Source organism: Rhipicephalus microplus, chromosome 4 (assembly GCF_043290135.1).
Source record: "Rhipicephalus microplus isolate Deutch F79 chromosome 4, USDA_Rmic, whole genome shotgun sequence".
Classification (NCBI taxonomy): Eukaryota; Metazoa; Arthropoda; class Arachnida; order Ixodida; family Ixodidae; genus Rhipicephalus; species Rhipicephalus microplus.
Genome location: NC_134703.1, coordinates 165,289,106 through 165,312,491, shown reverse-complemented (window position 1 = coordinate 165,312,491; position 23,386 = coordinate 165,289,106). Strand labels below are relative to the sequence as shown.

General features: G+C 45.6%; 1 protein-coding gene and 1 pseudogene across 8 annotated transcripts in view; both read right to left on the bottom strand.

The window, feature by feature from the left end:
• The window catches only part of LOC119172939 (uncharacterized), a 1,216,589-nt gene that overhangs the window by 1,082,309 nt on the left and 110,894 nt on the right, over window positions 1–23,386 (bottom strand). The gene's annotated exons all lie outside the window — the stretch shown is intronic.
• On the bottom strand, window positions 16,179–21,112 carry LOC142814060 (schlafen-like protein 2; annotated as a pseudogene).

The following is a 23,386-nucleotide window of genomic DNA, read 5'->3' as shown; positions in this document are numbered from 1 at the left end:
CATGAGATTACGAGGTATTACCGGAACGGCAGACAAGATTTCCCTGCCCCACACTTCTCCCTCACCCATAATCAGAGTTCAGTTTGGCACCAGGTGCAGACAAAAGCATTGATTTCTCCCTATTTGGCACACCTATTTTACCCCCCTCTTCACCAACCACATTGCACCACCTGCGGGGCACCCCGGGCTGATCTTTTCCACTGCTTGTAGAACTGCCCAAAGCCCATGGCGGTAGACCCTATCCCTAACCCTTCTCTTTCCTCGTGGGAGGCCGCTCTTCAGGTCACTGGCTCGGACGACCAGTTGTGGCTGGTGCACCGGGCCTGCCTAGAGATGTCGGCCAGGGGGCTCCCGGACGTCTAGGAGCAAGACCACATTTACTTTGATTTTTTTCAAATAAAGTTGTATCCTCCTCCTCTTCCGTACTGCTTTAGTTCTGTTAGCTCTTTCCTAATTACCTGTATTTCACTGCTCAATTTCTTATTTGTTTTCAGAATCTCAGCATTTTGTTTCTTCACTTCTGCAAGTTCTTGTCGAAGCGACTCGAGTTCCTCGTTAACATCTTCAAAACTCGTATTAACAAAGTTCATTGACATCTTTACTGATGAAAGCTCAGCTTTTATGCTATTGTTTGAGGAACTGAGTTTCTTCATTTCTAAGCTGAGATCGTTCATTGCATCGGTAAATTTAGTGGTCATTTCCAGTAACACTTTCACCACCTCATTTACGCTGTTAGGGTCTTTATCACCCAAAGCCTTCGTGAAGGTCACTAACGCATCAGTGTCGGTGTCCTCCACGTCACTCTTTCCAGCCATGGTAAATGCACAGCACAACGTTAAAATGACATCAATAAAGCACCGAAAACAGCGGATGGCACGAGAGCAGACCAACAGCCATTCTAGTCAAAGGCTTTTTAGTTCATACATAGGTAATGATACAGGATGCCTACCTGCAGCGAAAACAGGGCAGCGTTAGCGAGCGTGCCCATGCGGCTGACGGATCAGCTCTGATGCCATTCCAATGGTGCTGTCTCCTTTTATAAGGCCTCCGGAAACGCCCCCCTGGCTAGCTCTGGTAGGACGGTGATCCTGCCATGCGTCGAAGTGGTAACGTCAGTCCTAGACTTGCGCAGCCACAGTAGTACACAGGTGCCGAAGCCCACGTTAGCTTGCATACATTTGAAGACAGTTTCCTGAGCTTTGCCTGCAGCAAAAACAGGACAGCGTTAGCGAGCGTGCCCGCGCGGCTGCCAGATCTGCTCTGAACCCCTCTCACCCGGTAGCGAATGTCGACTGTGCCGCCGCGCGCGGAGTCTCCCGTGAGGTTTTGCGCGCGTGCATCGGGAGTGAGTCAGAGATTCTTCGGGACAGTTTACGGTGAGCACGCATTCCCTTTTCCGTCCGTCGACTCCCGTGTTTGGGGCTCACCGACGCTCACCCGAGGCGAACGCTCACCTTTTGTTGCCCCTTTGCGTACGCTCGGCCGAAGGGTGGTACGGTGTCTTTGTGCGTGGCCAAGCTACGCCGACCCGTCTTCCTCCGAAGCCACCGCGAGCGCCTTTGCCCTCACTCGAGCAACCGGGCCTTGGCCCCGTTGTCTCCGTGAATCGCTTTTACTACGGAGACGTGCTCATGGCACCCTGTGTAGTACCTTTCACCCATGGCGTGGAAAAGCCCATTTGCTTTCCCGCCGCGCCTTTGCAACGGGCTGTACTGCATTTTGGTGTTGCCACAGACAAGTGTTGCGACCTTCAGCAGTATCGGGTTCTGGCTACGGCGACGGTTAACGCGTGCCCTGCGGCTCGCTAAAACCGGACCCACGCTAGTGGTCGTACTTCTTCGGGATACGTATCACTACAACTGTAGCATTTTTTTTTTGCACTTTGAGGTTGAATTAGATGCTGATATTTATAGAATAGGTGGTTCATGTGACATACAACCCCAAAATATGGTTTTTCAAACACAGATTTTTGCGATTTTTTGGTTCTCAATGGCCGCGTCTTCCCCTAAATTCTCTCCGTTTCAATTCCCTCAAACTCGTGAACTGCTTGTCCGACCGCAGCCGTGTTGGTATTGTGCACGAAAAGTGAAGTTATGAGTCCTCAAAGTTCAAAACTCGAGCAGACGATCATGAGGAACGTTCTCTTTCGCATTTCACTCGCCTTCTGACGTCGAAGACCACTTCTAATCACAGCGCGTGTCTCATACAAGCATACCGACAATATCATCTCATGGTCGCTTTCACACCATACCTACCTACAACTCTCTTTAAACCACGTGTGTAGGGTTCCAGATGCCCCTACAGTCACACTGGGTAAGATACACACACTGGCTTTGAATTGGGTCACTTTTCGGCTTGCATACAAGACGACTTATACGGAAACACCGGCGTCCGCCGCATGTCTCAATTTTTGGCTCGCTAATAATGTAGCATGCTTTTCCACCTTTAGTTCCTGCAGTGGCATAGCCTCATTTGCAGACTAATTGTCATGTTCGTTGTTCTGAAAATGCGTCATTTAAAAGCAGGAATGACTCCATTCTTAGACAGTATAAAAAATGTTTTTGCTGTTTTCTAGCGTTCACCCGTATGACCAGCTACCACATCAATATTGCACGCTGCTTATTACGTCAAACCAATCAAAAGCGAAATGTCTTTGTTGTCACATCACACGACATAACACGACTTCCCATAACAAAAATAGCTGACTTGTGTCGCCGTAGTTCGAAATCAAGGTAGTTTGTCCAGTGAATTAAAATTATAAGTGTCGATTTCGGTGTTACTATTTGGACTACGACCTCTTCGTGTTCCACAGCATAAGAAGAACTGATCAAAAATACGTACTCAAATTGTGTCGCAGCGGCCCTTAAAGATGTGGTTTACGGAACCACAGAGTGCCGCAGAACCCATATTGAGAACCCGTAGGCTAAAACAATGTTGTAGAAGCTCTTATGGCCGTCATGAGCAAGCTGTTGCTCTGCAATCTTCTGTAGGTGATTTTATTTTATTTTCCAAGTTTGTAACAGTAACAGTGTCTAGTTATTAAGAGATTTTTACTCTAGCACAATTGAAGTCGTCATTTTAAGTCTTGAATAGAGTCCGAGTGTGATGATGGCTTTTAAATGCTTCCAGGTGAAGCTGGATGAAAGCAAGCTGAAGCCTTGGCAGCTTTCTCTGAAGCAGTCATTTGATGCCCGCCGTGCAGCTGCGATCAAAAAGAGGAGTGGCGAGGCCAAGGACCCTGCTTCGAAGAAGGCCAAGTTTGGAGGCAAAATTTCTGCCAAGACAGCAACGACCAAGAAGTGAATCGCTCTGTTTCACATAAAATAAAGACGGTCTTTGTGCTTTTTTTCTTGAGCTGTTCCTTTGTGGTGGTTTTGAACTGACAGTTCTGTGACCTTGAAAACTTAGCTGCATGTCCACACGTCTGCAAACCCTGAGCTTTGCTGGCTGTTTTGTTTGGAAAGGTAACACGCTAGTATGGGCATCTGAATTCGTGGCTGCATCTAGTTGATTTAAAAAGGCATTTAAAAAAAGCTGCTAAACCCACAGAGGGTACAGATGTCAGTTGTATAGATATCTGCAGTGCTCTGGTTCGGCAGTTCTAGTTGGCAATCGGTGTTTTGCAAAAAGCAAACTTCTCGTAGTCACGTCTGAAAATTTTGGTGGTAAATAACACTGCTTTGCCAAAATACTTGCATTTTTTCTGCACGAACTGTTGACCAATAGGTAAATAAACTATGTTGGGCAACGGTGGTTATTTTATTAAATATGGGTTCAGTGGCATCAAGTACCTACATATTGTGGCTGACGATCAAGTATATATTCCCTCTCACACAATATATGTATGAATAAAAGGTGAGGAAAGTTGGTATTGGAATAACAGCTCTGAAAGTGAGAGAAGGAACATCGACAGTTCAAAGGGAAAGATCGGCAAAAATGTAGAAGTGCTTCTAAGTGTAAAGAAGCAATTGCTTATGCTTCTCCAAAGTCTAAATTGTAGAGTTTCCTAATATACACCAGAGGGAACTCTGGCACTAGTGTCTATGGGAGCTGCAACGCACGGTGCTTCAGCGAGCATGGGAATGAAAGGGTAGTACACAGATTTGTCTAATCTTCGTACTTCTGGCTTTGTGTGTGTTCGTGTGGCTTGGAGCTGTTTTCTCACGAAAAAAAAAATCCACAAATGTTAAGCAGTTGCACTAGTGAGATTCGCCGCCTGCAAGTACGAAGTCGAGGCAAATCCGTATACTACCCGTAATTCCCATGGTCGCTGAACAATTGCAGCGCTAGAATTCCTTCTAGTTATTTTAAGGAAACTATGGTCTAAAAGAGCAAGTGCCAGCTGTTTGCGGCATAGGTATATAGAAAAAGTCAAAGAATTGAACACAGGCTTTAATGAAGGAAGGGGCAAACACAACAAACTAATTATGTATCAAACAAACGATCCAGTTGGCGGGTTCAGCAAGGTCGCCTATTTGTGCAAGATTGGGATCGCCATAAAATTCGTGTGAAGGACTGCACACAACATGAATGCAGGCGGACAGAACACTGTGGTAGTGCGATGTGTTGTGTTTCCTCTACTTTTTCATGCACTCGTTAGGCAATCAAATCGAGTAATCTGCGCCTTGCTTCGCCCGTTTTCTATATTCAACAAGATGTAGATGCTCATTTGTCACAACGATGCTTGAAACAGGACATCACTAACGCAGCTTGCTGTGCGATTTGTTTCGTAATATTCGGATGAGAAAATCGACGAAAGACGCGAAGACTGTAAAGGAGAACAAGCGCTGGACTTGAAACACAATGCCTATTGCGGAAGAGGGAGCCCCCCATGGTGTGCGGCTGCACTTCACATGGGCTCCGGCTTTCCATGCTAGTTTTCGTGGTTCATCGCTGTGCTAGTCCTAGGTTTTTGTACTTACCAATTCCCCGAGTCGCAAGGAAAGGTCTTACACCTTCCACTAAACAGTGTGATCATCTACACCAAACTCTTTCTGTGCTGACTACCGTGTGACCTCAAGCGGGTGATGGCTAGTTGCACGCATTTCTTCTTGTACGTGAAAAAGGCAGCTTCGCCGCAGTGGTGGTAAGTGCGATGGCAAAGCTATACCACTCCTTCCTTCTCGAATTGCATTTTCTTCACACAATGCTGCTTACTGATCTTATGTGGTTTAATGCCGTCCTATTGTTCTGTCTTACCTAAAGTCTAACGGTGGTTTCACTTAAATTCCCGTTTTTAGAGGTGCGGATGGTGTAGCATATGCAGCATCTTTATAGCTAATTCTATTTAACAGCAAATTACCCCTACAATAAAACTCGGTCACGAAATGATTTTGCTATTACTTTTGCCTACTTATGCACTGCAATGTACAATTAACAGCACACACTCAATGTTTAGAATGTGCCATTATTTAAAAGCATTGCAAACAGGAGTTTGGCCTCGTTCAGTCGTTTAGTTCTGTATATAACTGCTCCCAAGCTCAAGCACCGCATCTTTCACAATGAGCTAGGAATTTCAGAGGCAAGAGGCACAAGAAAATGCAGTGCCTAGGCTTACCTGTTCATTGCTTACCTAGCATTCCATATATTAAAACAAATTATGTTCCTTATGTTGTGTGGAAAGTATACATCTGATAAATGTTCTCAGTGGCAACATAGTTCTGTGCACCAAAACGGATGCAAGAAACACAAAAAAGCAGTGAGTACACACTGTGATGTGTGGTGCGCGTTCAAAGTGCGCGCCTTCGAAAAGTGCGCGTCACGAAAAAAAAAAAAAAAAAACAAAAGGAGAAATACCAGAGTGCACGTGCGGGGCTGCTTAAACAAGAATGACGACGTTAAAGAGCGTCGAGCACGAGGATGCGTGGCAGGACGTGAAGTAAACAAAAGGTAAAACATCCAATGGGCAGCGAACACGGAGATTTCAAGGCCCAATGGCTTGACACCACGAGACAGCAGTATCTCCAATGAGAACGAGACAAGTGGGCCAGAGCTGAAGCAGGAGCCTGAGCAGACCAGAGCAAGGGAATTCGAGGCAGGCAGTGCAAGCGGAAGGTCGTCACCGGACCGGGCGCTGAAGATGGGCCGTTGGGTTCCGGACCCGAGCCTGCAGGTCTTCAACCGGCCGGGGCCTCCTGCCGTCGTGTTCCCGCTCCAAAGGACCGTGGCCATCCGGTCCTGAACTCCTTTCCAGGGCCTGCGGACTTTGGTTCCGGCAGGCGAGCTACAGCCGTCGGGCTCCGGGCCCGAGCTGTGCGCCCAGCTGCTTGACTAGGTCGACCCTAGTTCCCGGACGCGTCGCCACCAGCCTGCGTTCTCCCGTCTCCGACGTGTCCACGCTCCTCAAGCCGAAACCATCACGATTTGGTAGGGCTTTTCGACGTGTCGCCAGCAGCCAGCGTTCCCTCGTCCTCGTCCAGCCCACGCAGTGACGCAGGAGTCACGGCGTTCCGGTTTCTCATCACCGCCGAAAACCAACTTGTGGGTGAGACTGCACCGATACTCTTGCGCTACTCCCATCACTCAGCCCCTTTCGAACGTTAGGTTTAGTTACTGACTTTGAACGTTCTTGTTGGGTGTTTACAGATGTGTTTCGTCATGTCCAGTCAACTGTTTATTAAGTGTTTTGTTTTGTGAGGAATCTTTGCCTTTTTACTTTTCAATTAAACTTTTTGTGTGTTTCTTGGAAACCGAACGGCTTTGTCCTTATTGACAAAACTCTCTGAGGCTCAGCCCGGGAGAAAAACAAATCAGCAACAAGAACCCGCATCACAAATTGGCGTCCGCAGCGACAGGACAAAGTCGTTTGTTTTTCCAGTAGATTTTTTGACGCGGTTAACACGATGACGAACACGTGGGAGTTAATTGAGTTGGCGGATAAAATGGGACTGACGGGAGCGGAGTTTAGAGTATGGTACGAGGAGCGGATGGAGAGGGAGCGTGAGGAACGGGCTGCGATATGTGACGCTAAAAAGCAGCAGATTGCATTGCAAACACACGCTAAGAGAGAGGAGTTCGAGCGAGAAACACGGGCTAGGAGAGAGAAGCTCGAGCGAGAGACACGCGCTAAGAAGGAGCAGCTTGAGCTAGAAATGCGGGAAAAGAAAAGGCTGCTCGAGATAGAGATGCGCGAAAAGAAGAGACTGTTGGAACTAGAATATGAGGATTTGCAGCAGTGGCTTGAGAGGGAAAACGCTGAATATACGTGGTCTGAGAGCCAGAGTAGTCAACCAGTGGATGAGGTGTGCTCTGAAAGCAGTTACATCGGGAGCGATTTGAATTTACGTGAGACTGACCCTGTACCTCGTCATGACCTTTCGCTAGAGAAAGAAACTCTGAAAGAGTATGACAGGGAGGTAAACAGTCAAAAGACTAGGAGACTCGATAAGCTTATTGAAGCGCAGGAATGCTTCGTGAGCATGGAACAAGAACGTTCAATTCAGAGTAAAGGGTATTTTGAAACCTGTGAGAGGTCAAGCGCACTTTATTCAGAGGTAGGATTGCCTCTGAATAGCTCCGCTGAAGGAGCAATAAAAGGTCTCCTAGGTAATGCCGGCGAATGCCATAATGAAAGCTCTGATGTAGCAGCTACCTATTGTTTTGGGCCACTGGAGATAGCAACAGACGCTACGGACATGGTTTTTCACCATGATTATAACTTGCCCATACAGAGAGATGGCTTGTGTTCTCGGGAAATTGTAGATGATGCTTTTAGAAGAATATTGGAGCAAAATGCAAAAGCACTTGTTGAAGAACAGAGAGTAGAGTTGCAATGTAGGTCAGCTATAGGTGACAATGAGGGTAATCACGATGACCCAGGCAGAAGGGTTGAAAGTATTGATGAACAAGCAATACAGAAAGCTGAAGGGATGGAAAGTGAACCAGAAGGCAGTAATGGTCCAGCAGGTTATTGTACGAGGAAGGACGCCGACTGGTGCTCTTTGGCATCTTCGGTTGAAGAGGTCGCTTCTGTTAAGATGTCTCAACGATTAGCGGCTTACGAGCTCAAGCAAGGCGTTCGTGGGAAGGATGAAATGATTCAGGCGTGGTTGTACTGGTGCGCCTGGAGGCAACGCCTCCGACTGGCATACAGACATTCCAGCGTGTATGCTTGTGATTTCGAGGTTGGGAACCTGGTGATACACAGCTTTAGGTTCATACGAGCTTACGGTCGAGAATTCTTCCACTGGCTTCCGATTCCTTACTCTTGTCAAATGGTTAGAGCAGTTAAACGTCTTGTACGGGACGCTATAACTTAAGCGTCAAATTCGATTTCCCGCTGGTTTCTTTTGGATCTTGCTTGCGGACCATGGAAGGGTGTTGCTTGTAAATATTTGAAGAAGTTACATGCAATGTAACATTAACATGATGTATAGTTTTTGAGATGATAGGGTATATATGATAAAAAAAAAGGGGTGGTGTACTACTAATTTGGGGATTTTCACAATCCGCTAGATGTGTCCATACTTTTTCTCACTTCTTGCGTATTTTGAGGTGAGTGAATGTGGACCTTTGGGCAATGCAGTGAACTGTGTGGCGGACATATGTGGGTAAATTGTGGTGCAGTGCGAAACGTGCACTCAACGGCAGTTTTTTTTTCTTCTCGAAAAAAAAAAAACTTTTCTTATTGTTGTTGGTTGAATGTTACGTTCTGTGGACTCGGTGTTTCGACGTGAGACATGTCAACGAAGAAGCAGTGTGGTGCCATCGGTGTGATGTGTTGAACTGCGTGGTGCAAATATGTGGTGTAATTGTGACGTAGTGCAGAACGCGCACTCATCGGCAGTTTTTTTTTTCTAAAAAAAAAAAAACTTGAATGAAAGGGGGGCGTATGTGATGTGTGGTGCGCGTTCAAAGTGCGCGCCTTCGAAAAGTGCGCGTCACGAAAAAAAAAAAAAAAAAAAAACAAAAGGAGAAATACCAGAGTGCACGTGCGGGGCTGCTTAAACAAGAATGACGACGTTAAAGAGCGTCGAGCACGAGGATGCGTGGCAGGACGTGAAGTAAACAAAAGGTAAAACATCCAATGGGCAGCGAACACGGAGATTTCAAGGCCCAATGGCTTGACACCACGAGACAGCAGTATCTCCAATGAGAACGAGACAAGTGGGCCAGAGCTGAAGCAGGAGCCTGAGCAGACCAGAGCAAGGGAATTCGAGGCAGGCAGTGCAAGCGGAAGGTCGTCACCGGACCGGGCGCTGAAGATGGGCCGTTGGGTTCCGGACCCGAGCCTGCAGGTCTTCAACCGGCCGGGGCCTCCTGCCGTCGTGTTCCCGCTCCAAAGGACCGTGGCCATCCGGTCCTGAACTCCTTTCCAGGGCCTGCGGACTTTGGTTCCGGCAGGCGAGCTACAGCCGTCGGGCTCCGGGCCCGAGCTGTGCGCCCAGCTGCTTGACTAGGTCGACCCTAGTTCCCGGACGCGTCGCCACCAGCCTGCGTTCTCCCGTCTCCGACGTGTCCACGCTCCTCAAGCCGAAACCATCACGATTTGGTAGGGCTTTTCGACGTGTCGCCAGCAGCCAGCGTTCCCTCGTCCTCGTCCAGCCCACGCAGTGACGCAGGAGTCACGGCGTTCCGGTTTCTCATCACCGCCGAAAACCAACTTGTGGGTGAGACTGCACCGATACTCTTGCGCTACTCCCATCACTCAGCCCCTTTCGAACGTTAGGTTTAGTTACTGACTTTGAACGTTCTTGTTGGGTGTTTACAGATGTGTTTCGTCATGTCCAGTCAACTGTTTATTAAGTGTTTTGTTTTGTGAGGAATCTTTGCCTTTTTACTTTTCAATTAAACTTTTTGTGTGTTTCTTGGAAACCGAACGGCTTTGTCCTTATTGACAAAACTCTCTGAGGCTCAGCCCGGGAGAAAAACAAATCAGCAACAAGAACCCGCATCACACACACAAAACATAATTTTATTTCACACCTATGATCTCGTTTTTATGCACAACTCTTTGGTTCTTTAAGATGTTCATGAACACTTTCCAAGTGAACTGATTCTTTGGCGGCAGTGACCGATAAGGTGATCCTTGCGTTCAGTGACAAGACAAAGTTGGGGGAAGGACTACGTAACGGAGATGCTGAAGAAAAGGTGAGTTCGCAGTACTGCAGACACTGCAGGAATCTCAAGGTGATGGAAGAAGTACACAATATGTTTAGTATTCAGTAATAATGTCTACCTTAATTGGCGGAAGCACTGTCATCAGGCACTTGCACTGACGTTCCACTTAAAATCAACGGTACAATATAGAAACCTCACCTTGTTGATTTTGTGGAGAGGATCTGAATAATCCAGACTGTTGGATAAGTAGAGTTGTGAGGTTTAATAAGTGGTTACACTTGCGAACACACAAAATTCCTTTTTTCCTTAAATCACAATATCTGTGGTTTACAAAATAATTATCCTAAATAATGTGCATTTAGTACATAAGTAGTGTAAATTTGCAAGTCTCATGTTGGTTTACAAGTGAACGGTCCTTTCAAAGCAAACCAAGATGTACATCTCGCACAAAACAACATCGCACAAGAGGTAAAAAGGTCTAATGTGAAAAATAAGATATGCCAAATTTATGTTAAATGCATTGTACGTTACAATTTGATCAGCATTTTGGAAAAATTGCTAACTTCTTCATAAGGACAACTGCCATGTGCCATTCATGATAATAAGGGCTGCAGCGCGAGCATGAAGGTGCTAGAAGAAATAGACGAAAGGCGAGACAAAGAAAGCAAAGAGGACAACACGAACCCTGACTACCAACTGAATTTTATTATTCGCAGCACACATGATAATATATACAACAGGCAACCTTTTAACAGCACACGTGAGCGACGTGACATATTCTGGGGAATGGTCTGATAAAAAGAAGGTAGAATGATAAAATGGCTAACCCTTATCTAAAAGCGCGAACTCTTTGTCATGCAAGGCCACCGAAGGTGAGCTCACGCATCCGTCACAACGTTTTCTAATGAAATACGCTTCAGCTATTTCCCGAGTTAACTTGTCCATGTGGCGTGCCAGCACACTCACGCCCGGAAATCTTTTTTTTTCTTTATTGCCTTCTTGACTACAGGTCAAGCTAATATGACAATCACTATCACACGTGTTTCATGCGTGACAACGCGTCAAACAAAGATATTGCATCTTCATTACAGTCGGTAGTCTTATACACATCTCGCACTTTTATAACAGCTTCCACGAAACACTCATTAACGGATAGAACTCTCACATCACAGTGTCTGTACGATAGCATACTACGCCAAACAGAATGAAGACCAAGTACAAATATAACATCCAAATTTTGCACAGAACTATCACAAGGCAAAAAACAAATTCCATATGAAGTAATAGGTAAATCTTTTTTTAAAGTCCTCTGTAAAATGTCCCAAAAGAAAATAGCGTTCTTACAATCAATAAACACATGTTCAATGGTCTCAGGTTTGTTACACAGGAGACAGCTGCTTCCCCATGGTACATACATCCCTCTCTCTTCAAGCCACGTTTTTACTGGCAAGGTTCCCGTATGAAGTTTAAAAAAGAAGGTTTTCACATTGGGTGGTATACACATGTTTTTCACTCGCTTTAGTACGTCATGACCATATGATTTTTCATACCTTGAACGGTACAGGGGCACAGGAAAAACATTCTGTATTAGGTCTTTCATTAGGCGTTTTCTTTTCACATTAGTTAGGTAATCTATCGAAAACCTCGCCCTTAAGAAACGATATGAGAACACAACTTCGAGCAAGAACGGTGACAAGGTGTGTCGTTCTCGCCTGTCTAAGGTACAAAGAAGTCAGGCATGTGGTGTAACAGCGTTGTTTGAAATAAATAACGTAAAAAAGAGTCTCTCTGGCCACTAATTAGCAGGAAACGTGATATTACTAGGTTAAGAAACATGGCACAGAGACAGCCCTCCTTGCTCAACTCGCCGAAACAAGTTCGTTCTAGATGTTCTCTCCCACGTAGAGCTCCAGTCTATTAATTTGCATTGTTACACTATCAGTCATCCTGTGTAGGCATGACTTAGATATGCCAGCACTTACAGCCGACACATTACAGACTTCTGTCAGCGGGATTTCCAAAATCTGTTATTTCTTCAGTGTGCGAAGCTTTGTTGCAAACAATCAAACAAAAACAAGAAAAGGCAGGAGAAAATAAAGAGCGGAAAGAGTTGCAGTTATCCCATACTTCCACAATATATCTCATGGTTTGAAGAAGGTAGGCTCGAGATATGGTGTGGATGTAGTATTATCAGCCCCGTGCAAAGTAAGCCAGATTTGCAGAATGACGGATGAGCGACTTAGTGGAATCGCCAAAAAAAGTTGGACATGCGCCGTAAAACACATAAATAAATTTGTAGATTGCGCAGTTGGTGTTGTTTACATGCTTCCTTTAACGTGCGGTCGTTGTTATATAGGCGAAACTGGGCGGTGCATTAATAAAAGGTTAGCAGAACATATGAATGATATATGCAAATGAATTAGTTCAAACCTTGTTTTGCACTGCAAAAGCTGCGGGTGCCAGCCTCGATTTCCGGGCGTGAGTGTGCTGGCACGCCACATGGACAAGTTAACTCGTGAAATAGCTGAAGCGTATTTTATTAGAAAACGTGGTGACGGATGCGTGAGCCAACCTTCGGTGGCCTTGCATGACAAAGAGTTTGCGCTTTTAGATAAGGGTTAGCCATTTTATCATTCTACCTTCTTTTTATCAGACCATTCCCCAGAATATGTCACGTCGCTCACGTGTGCTATTAAATGGTTGCCTGTTGTATATATTATCATGTGTGCTGCGAATAATAAAATTCAGTTGGTAGTCAGTGCTCGTGTTGTCCTCTTTGCTTTCTTTGTCTCGCCTTTCGTCTATTTCTTCTAGCACCTTCATGCTCGCGCTGCAGCCCTTTTTACCATGAATTCAAACCAACTAGCCCAAATAGCCGTTCTTCTTCAATGCCATTTGCAAGCTACTTCCATCATCCCAACACAAAATTGTGCAAGTTAGCAATATAGAAAAAGACTCCTGGAAGCATGAAGAAGTGGTGTTATTTTCCTTTTTTTTGCATGTGAACAGCGTAGGTTTCGAAAATCTATAATATGCTTAGGAACCTAAGACTAGAATTTCACAACTTAAAGATACTATTGAGTAGGCCAGACTAGCTTGTGGTGACACTGGTCACACTCTGCGGTATACTGTTGCTTATTGGTTTCAGTAATGATACGCTTATATTCTTATACTTAAGTCAATATGTCACAGAGCTACCTCTTAATATGAATCCTTTAATGAGACTGAGGTCACCGGGTCAGACTGGTGCCGAGGAACATATACAATAGAATGCAACATAAAAAGGCGAAGCACAATATTCCATGCCTCAGAGAGCAATGTGCTCAAGTATATTTGATTGAAGTACTGCTGTAAATCTTCCTCAAGGCCTTTTCCTTCACACGTGGGGCATGTCGAGCTTTACTGGCAATGCAACGTACTACCTAATGCTATGCGGTGCTCGTCGAAGTTTCCTCTAGGGGCTTTTGAATGTCTGTCCTGGAATAAGCGTAGGCAAGAACTTAGTACATAAAAAAAAGCAAGCAGCATTTTTTGACAAGCAATAAAACTTACTTGGAGCAGTAGTAAATTTTAACTTCTTGATGGGTCATGTCGATGACATCTTGCAAAATGCACTAATAAACCCCCCCCCCCCCAAAAAAAACAACGGGGGGGGGGGGGGACACCACTTCAGAAACTGATAACAGCAACAAATCGAAGCATGCAATTTCAGCGCTGTAAAGGCAAATGTCACTAGATGTAATTTATTACATGAGGCAAATTTCTTGATGACTGTTCTTTGTAAATTGTGTTTACTCCTTTTCTACTAGCTAAATATAGTTATTGCCAGTTCTCGTGTAAGATGCAATGCCCCGCCGCAGTGGTCTAGTGCTACTCGGCTGCTGACCAGCAGGTTGCAGGATCAAATGCCGGCTGCATCTACTATGGAGGTGAAAATGCTGTAGGCTCATGTGCTCAGATTTGGGTGCAGGTTAAAGAACCCCAGGTGGTCTAAATCTCCGGAGCCCTCCACCACGGCATCTCTCATAATGATATGGCGGTTTTGGGACATTAAACAGCACATATTAATCAATCAAACATAAGATGCATGCTGCAGTTCATTTTACCGGATTTCAAATTATTCAAAAATGAAGACTGACCTCCTGTGAAGCTGCTTAATTCACTGCGATGAGAACATGTATTTAAAACAAGCCACTATGAACAGAAATGTGGCAAAAGTTTCTATTTACAACAAAGCCTAACCACTTCACGTGCTTTCAGAGCTAAATAATGACACACTGTGACATTTCTTCCATTTTCCATGCACTTGACCGCTATATATAATGAAGGCCCAGGCCTTCATCAAATTATGCACACAGGCCTAGGATTGCATGCAATGGTGGAGACGGCATATTTTAGTCTGTGTTATCTAAATTAAGGCCTTCGTGATGTCATAATACGCTGGTTTGCTTTGTTCCTGTGATTAGTATCAGATGCTGTGGGCAAGTGCAAAAGCCAGAAGAAATGTCTACAGCACTGGTTAAGTATTATTACTTTATCGATTAGCAACATCATCATGCTTGGTCTACTTCTGGGCGAGATCAGCAAATGTTATTGCAATGTGTTATACGTCACAATGATGGTAATGCTGACAGGTCTGCATTTCATAGTCAAGCTCTGTATTAAATTGAAATGTGCATAACGCATGTGGTACAACTGATACAATATTGCAACTATTTGTTAATACTCCATTGACGTAGAATAAGGAAAAGGTTGTACTGGTAACAATGACAATTCCTTGCACCGTGGACGTTTCAACTCCTCCTTTTACTGTGCCGAAAACCACCACACAAAACATGTTAAGCAGCCTTTATAATAAACAACGTTATCTACTAGTTCTCAAAAAAGGAACATATTGTGCAAGGGCATTGAAGTTTGACAATGATGCACAAATATATTAGAATACATAGGGCAAGAGCAATAACAGCGCCCATCTTTGTTCTTGTGCAGTGCATGTGAGTTTGTAAAGTGCCATGTATTCTAACCAACTGTATCAATCAGAATGCTTTGACACCCTCCCAAGTAAATAAATCTAGTAGTCTCAAATAAACCTCAGAGCAAGCAACTTAAAACCGTTAGCACACCGAGTGAGTTCAAGCCGCCAGATGTGAAGGCATAGATGTGAAATTACCCGAATGTTGCTGCCCCAACGGCGCAAAAAGCAGATATTCTCTTCGTTGTCAAACATAGGGTGGATGCCCATCTTGCTTTTATTCAACCCACTGTTTCTCTGGTCAGAACTGTCCCATGCAGATAGCTTAATCTCCACAACACACCGCATCACCGATCTGCCCTGGTTCATGCAGGACAAAAAAATCAATGAATGCAAGAAATATAGCGAATCGAACGGTATACATGTAGGCTAGGCCACAAACCAATGCATAACATTCAGACTGGAAAAACAGCACTATAAAAAACTTACTAGCAGTATAACATTAATGGAATGGCTAAAATACAGAAAAATACAATTGTAAGTGCAGCGGCCAACATAAAGCAGATGTATTCACTTGCATCAACATTGATAAATAACTATTGTTATAGCATTAAAGATTAGACGACATGCCACCGTAATGAGGACAGCTTTGTTTTTAATTTTATGCTGTGGTCATTTAAATCTCTCTTGAATATAAACAAAATAAATAACATGCAATATACCTAAAGAAAATATTGTCTGGGTCATTCTGGTGAGACATTTACGTGTTGCATTTAAAAACACAAGAACACTTTTCTTAAAAATCAATCCTGTTTGTATTGCCACGCACATAGGCTTTGCTCAGGACTTAGCTCAGTGGGGTGAGGTGCTCATTCACCCGGAAGCCTCGCTTGACTCGCCCCGATTAATAGAATGTAAATATTTAATTTTAACCACAAATCTACATAAGTTTGAGTGTCCTTCACCAAGCTGTCACCCTCAACCTAAAAGGTAGCTGTTAGGCTCTGAACATGCTTGTAAACAATAATTCACTTTTCATCTGTAATGCATTAAGAGGTCAAGGATGTGCTTCGAATTGCACAGTATTTTATGTGATGGTAGTGCTTATGATCACAAAGCTAAAAGAAATGAAGTCACATAGGCATGACAAAGTTGTTTTCATCACTTATTAGTCCTTTTGCAGTAGAGCTAATGTCAACCATGAAAGCTCCCACTACACTTGATCCAGCATACTCTCCATGTTTAACAGTGTTTGGACGGCCAGTATAATGATTTCTTAGGAAATAATTGAAATACTGTATTACATTTAATTTCAATTGTTCTCGTAGTAACCAGCATTAAATAATAACATGCGCAATCATGTGCACTTTCTCATAGAAGCCACTACGAAAGGCAGAATAAGCAAAAATGTGCACAGGGTAGCAATATGGCTGGGGCTTACAACACTCAGCTGAGCAGTACCTTCATCGTCACACCAGCATGGCGTCGAACACTGCAATTTGTGTGGCCTGAACCTCTCCTTGCTGTTCATCTCACGTCTGCAAAAACAAGAGCGCATGTTTGTCTCAGTGCAACAGGTTAATAGGCAGGCAAAAAAAACAAACAAAATATGGCATTACACATCTTCACATTATCTTGGATATTGTGCTGCACTACTCGGGATCGGGTGCCAAGCAAGACAACATGCCAAGATAAAAACTTGCTTAGATTTGAAGTTACGGATAGAGCTAAACAAGAAATAACTCACTATTGCCATAAGTGGAGGACAAACAAGTGTGGTCACACTTACAGTATATTTTGCAGTGACTACTACTTAAGATTCCTGACTGGCACCCAACAAAGAACGAGTAGAGACAATTTTCAACTGCCAAGCACTTCCACTGCCTATCGAATAATGTAAAAAAAGAAAAAAAAAACATTATCTTACATATGACAAAACATAAATTGAGCATCACACCTTTCGTTTGTTGGCAATGGCACACCCTCAGAGATGACTGGAACGAACCGCAGCTCGTACATGTGTTTTGGGACAGCTGGCTTGTACCGCTGCATCAAGGTTTCAATACTCAATGCCAAGTGGTCTTTCTGGAAAAAAAAATGATTGGGCAACATCACGTCAGAGACGCCTTACTGTTTTTCCCTCTAGAAGCATGCATAAAATGTTTACAGTGCACTTTACAAACCCTTGGTACATGGCCAGTAAAATTTAGTGATGCCTCAAGTGGCCTCACAAAACAGAGTTCCTTTACATAAGCATAGATACGCAGCAATGTACACAGCAATGGCCTCACATGTAGAGACAGTTTATTCACTGTGGTATTTTTACAATTGCAACAATTTTCGAGAGAGAGAGAGAGAGAAGAAACGTGATTGAATTGTCCCTGCTGGGGTCAAAGGTGGTGAGGGGGGTGGGAGACTGGCCCTTCTGTAACCCCCTTCCTCAGGCAGTGGCCAGGCCTTGAATCCTGGCAGCGTCTTCGGCCAGCCGAACAATTTTCGAAATAGAAGGCACAAAGGAGACGATGGACAAAAAGGGGGACACACAGAGGGTGCCATCACTTACAGCAGAGTTTATTCCAAGAAAAAACTATTGCTATTCCTGTGGACAGTGCTGTCACAATTCATAGCTGGACAGTCACATTGAGATTTCGCAAATCTTTCTGCAATAAAGACACGAAGGCCACATGCAACAATCTCTTTTTTGCCTCAATTATAATCTGTTCTACTTGTCTCATCTCATGGCCATCATAAAGCTTTTGCAAAGATCTGGTACACACTTGCAATCTCTACAATGTCTCCGCAAACACACCCACAAGAGAGAAGACATGAACACACAGGCGCTGTGTAGCTGAAACAATTTTTTGAAAATCAATCATGAACCCGCCAAGTGGACTGAGAGCCAACTAGTGTAAACAAAAAAAGAGAGCCGTGTTACCGTATGGTCATAGTGTGTCCCATAACTTGAAGATTGCTAAGCTAGCAGATAAAAGGGGATCATTGATCTCTGCAGCTTTGAAAATGTCTAAACTTTGCGAAATGTCAAACTCTTGCCTTCAAAAAAAATTGCCCGCAGCTTCCCTCGGGGGAACACTGAGGAGGATGCGGAGCATATAATTGGTTAACGGGGTGTTAAAGTGCGACTTACTTGGGAATTGGTTAACGTGGTTGTGAAATGGGGTGTTAAATTGCGACTTACTTGGGTCGATGGCTAAATTGGTTAACGTGGTTGTAGGAGGGGGTGTTAAATGAGTGAACACGTACACACGTATGCGAAAGGGCAGCGCTGGTCGAAGGGACGTCGATCATTGTGTTTGTGGATTCGTTGGAATTCATTTCACCGCGACCTTGGACGTCGACGCGCCGTACAAACCAACCGACGAGCGGCAACTGAGCGAGTGAGCGCCGACCTTGAGTATATATACAGCGCGACGGCGCATGCACTGTCAGCTGTCGAATGTTCGAGAAGGGGGAGAAGCGCAACGGCGCATACGCGCGCGTCAGCTGCCAATGTTCTCGAAGCGCGACGGCGCATGCGCGCGCGTCAGCTGCCGATGTTCTCGAAGCGGACGGCGCATGCGCGCTACATTATACAGCTAGCGAATGTTCGTGAAGAGGAGAAGCGCACGCGGTGTGTAGAGGAGGAAGGGTGCACAGATGGTGGAGGAGTGAAGCGCGCGCGGTGTGTAGAGGAGGAAGGGATGCACAGATGGTGGAAGAAGGAGGAGGAAGCTTGCGGACGGCGCCGCACTACAAGCCTCGAGTATTAGATGCTCCGCATTTAAAAGCAACAGCCTGTATCATAAACCACGAAAGTAAATATGCTGAATGCCAGATTGGTGTGGTCTACGATATTCCTCTGTCCAAGCACGTAGGCCAATCTGAACAATGCTTAACGACAGGCTCATACAGGATTGTAACAATGTTAGAAATGGCAGAGAGGATCACCTTGCAACACATTGCACAGATTGAAAGTGTGTACCGGTTTTTTCCACACAATCCGTGATTGCGAAGAGTCATAACAAGTGGAACAAATTAATAACTGATACAAAAAGATAATTAAAGCTGGGAATCAATGCGCTAGTGTGGCCTGCGTACTTCTATCTCAGAAAGAGTTGCGATATCTCAATGTGACTGCACAGCAATGTAATGTGACAGTCTGCATAAGCATCTTGCATTTTTTTTGGAATAAACATTGTTACAAGTGGCGCTCTCAGTGTCTCCTTTTCGTTCGTCGTCTTCTTTGCGCTTTCTATTTCGTATCATGCAGTACCAACACGCCGAGTGGTTCACTATCACATTTGAACAAGCTCATGCAGTTATATTGCCTTTAGAACGACAAAGCAGTAAACGGGTAGTGCAGAACCCTGCTGCAAGCTTTGCAATCTTACAAAAGCAATAATTTATAGGCTATATACAGTCCTTCACTGACTCACTTGGTATTCTGTGAGATGGAGACCGTTGACATCACCATTGTCAAGGATTCCCAGAAAAATAGTCCCACCTCTCCCAGTGTTCAAGAAGGCACAGATAGTTCTGCGTGATGTCAATTAAACACAGTGACATAGAGTTAATATGAATCAGTTGCAGTCAAATTCCTTACAAACATAAGTCGTATAAGAATCAATAAAGTCAACTTTATAAGGCAAGTGTGAATTTCAACAATTTCAACAGTTGGCCATGTGCACATGTAGGTATTTTACCAGTTGATGCTCGAACCTTATACTAATTAAGCTATCGTGAGCCACAATACACTCAAAATATTGAATTCCCTAGCTGGAATTTTCCTGAACAGGTGAAAATTTTAACGAAAAATTCACTGAAGTAGACAGTACAAATTCCCGCACTTCTGCATTCAAACACACACTAACAAACCACACCATGTGATTGTGCGCTCCAACCGAGAGCGGCGGGAACGTTACCACTTTGTAACTACATTAGGAAGCTTTAGAATAACATTTGCAGGCGCTGCGGGCGTTGCCGTCATAGCGGGCGTCATATGAGCTTTAGAATAGCGTTTGCCCTCCTGCAAACCGCAACGCACAATCGCAGCGACACCGTAACCTCGAAACCAGCGTTTGGGGGCCGCGCACACCACCCGCTATTTCGGGTTTTCTGTGGGCGGGCCGCGAACGGCGGCTTGCGTTACGACGCATGCGCAGTGGCAGCAACCACACCGCAACGACTCGGGGAACGCTATACTAAAACTCGCTATTAAGTAGTTTTCGAATAGTGCACAGTGACCCATCGCGGTGCGGCCGCTGCCACTGCACATGCGTCGTAACGCGAGTCGGCGTTCGCGGACCACACGCAGAAAACCCGAAATTGCGTGCAGCGATCACAGCCCGCATGTCGCCCGCAAGCGCTGGTTTCAAGGCTACGGTGTCACTGCGACCGTGCGTTGCGGTTGTCAGCAGGGCAAACGCTATTCTAAAGATCATATGGCACCCGCTACGCCCGCAGCGCTTGCAACCGGTATTCTAAAACTGCCTTATCATTGGCGTCTCCTACATAGCACAACTGATACACATTTGTCATTGTAAATGCGTCATAATAAAATGCTTACGTTTCTTTTGTGGTTCATAAAATTGAGGTATTCGTTCTCTGAGCATTCTCTGCAGTAAGTCACGACACCGAGCTAGCAAGCGCAGCGTTGCGCGTCGCCCTCACGGAATACGTGTGTCGGCAAGTCATTCAAATTGAATGACTAATGTATTACCATGAGATGGTCTGGCGAGAGTGCTGGTCCTTGCAAGCCGGCGAACAGCTCTTCGATGGAGATGTCCTTGTGTGCCTTGAATTCAATGCGTTGATCTTCCTCCATCCGAACGTGTTCGCCGAACTTGTAGAAATCTCGCTTACAAACGCCGGTAGCGTCCGCGCGTTCCTCGACATTCTTTCCACCATCCTGCATCGTAACTTTCATCTGGTGCATTCTGCAGGTGTGACGAACCGCTTGGCACAAGCTGTGGGGTTTCAATAAACCAGAGTTCTACACAAAGAAAGCTTTGAATTCCCCGGTGCCGGTACTGATCACAAGCGCACGGCAATGTGCTTCCAAACGTGAGCCGCGACTGCGCTGCCCTACCCTCTGCTTTTGCCCTCCCCCTCCGGTACGGAGGTGAGCGCCTCTAGCGGTCGCTTTCTAAATACACCGACACACGGCTGGCTTGTCGCGAGCAGACGGCATCGTCCCGACCACGCGTTGTCACCGCTCCTACTTGCAGACGACGACATTGAAGTGGTTTCTTCATCTCTGTAGGGAGATAGCAAACTGCTAAATCAAGTAGAGTGCACTTTCTTTAAAATAGTTTATTTTTTTTTTTTTGCTGGAAATGAAGCTTTACACGAATGGCGGTAATTTCTTCTTGATGTGACCGAGGAGCGGGGTACAAACTTTCACCCAGGCACTGGGGAAAAAACTCTTGCGACGCCCCTTACGTAAAATACGCAATTTATTTACATATTCGGAGTTTCGACCAAACTAGGCATGCCTATACATCAGAGAGGACAGGACCAGGCGAAGTTCAGAACGCCCCCAGCCTTGTTGCCCATTGCTCCAGAGCACACGCGACACTTATTTTACATCCCACGGTCTGTGCGTTTGTGCCTGTTGCGTTTCTGCTGAACGCGAAGCGCGTTTGGACGGTACGCCGATGAGCGTCTCTTGCATGCCGAATCAGTGCCAGTCATAGCAGTCTGCTAATTGTAGCATATCTTTGCAATAGTTTTTCGCCGTCTCTAACTGCCACGCCTTTCGTTATTGCGGAGCCGTCACTCCACTTAATTTAGGCTGCAATGCGGTGCCGTTGTGTACCGGGCTGTTCTTTTAGTCACCCATGAAGCCAACCGGGAGTTCCTCCTAAGAAGTTCCGAGCATGATCCCTTTGCGTGATAAGTGGCTGTCATAGTAGTCTGCTAATTGTAGCATATTGTTACGGGGATTACAAACACACGGAAGAGAGGAACGAGTGCATTTGCAATATTTACAGGTACGTGTGACACCCCAGGGCTGCTAGCATCTCGCGCGCCGAGTCCGCTTCTTCTTCATCGATTCGTCAACGACGGCGGAGCCGTGCCCACTGCCTCGTAACATCACCCCCGGTGGACGAAGCGCCGTCACGGCGCCGCTAAGTCAATCAGGACTGGCAGTGTAGTAGCGTTTTAGTAGCGACACATGAACAACATCAGTAAGTGGTGTGGTAGGAGATGAGTGTGGTTGAGCGGGAGTGATGAGGTAGTCGACGTCGGTGACCTTGCGGAGAACTTTGTAGGGCGATACCATTGGTTCAGAAGATCAGAGTCCTGAGTTTCTGGATCGAAGCCAGGGGAACCAAAGGGGAAACCATAACGCGCCTGGAAAAGAAAGTCATGGCAGCCGCTAGGTTAATACAAAGAGTATCCAATAAACGAAGGGGCATTTAAGAAAGAAACGTTGTACGACTCGTCCAGGCCTTCGCGATCAGCCATGTCGCGTACGTAGCGGCGTTCGTCCACTGGAACAAAGCCGAGAAAGACAAAGTCGACGCGCTGATTAGAAAAGTGTACAGAGCTGCGCTGGGTCCACCGCAATACAGAACGAAAGGCTGCTGCAACTCGGAGTACATAACACGCTGGACGAGATCGCTGAATCACAAAGGATAGCGCAACTTGAATGATTGTCTGGAACCATGGCGGGTAGAGAAATCATGGAAAAGATCTCCATTAATTACCACGGAATGAAAGGTCCCAAGGCGCAGATTAACCCGGACGCCCGGTCCACGATAATTACGGAAAACATCCCAAAAAATATCCGCCCTGCACACAACGTTGAGATACGAAAAAGCCGCACGAAAATGATCCTTAAAAACCACGGCACGTGGGAGGGTGTGCTTTTTGTAGACGCCGCCTGGCATTCCCGAAATAAAGATATTAGTAATAGGGTTGTGCATGGCTCCTTCTTCGCAATGGCGGTCATAGACACAAAAGGGAAGACCTTGACCGCGGGATCCGTTAGGACCACATCGTCCGAGGCAGCGGAAGAAATGGCCATTGCACTGGCCGTAGTCAATGATCGAAAACACGACAGAATAATAATCAGTGACTCCAAGATGGTCATTTGGAATTTCACAAAGGGATGGGTCTCCACCGAAGCAGCCAAAATCCTGAACCGCAGAGCAGAAGACTTCCGGAACCGCAAAATTGTACCCAAATACCTCAAGTGGATCCCGGCGCACATGAGGGAATTAAACATCGAAGACACAACCATCCCTCAAAGCCTCAACGAAAAGGCCCACCGAACCGTGCGAGAACTAACCCACCGCGACTCGGATAGCGACGGCCCGGCCCCCTGCACCCACCACAGAAGGGGGGACGACT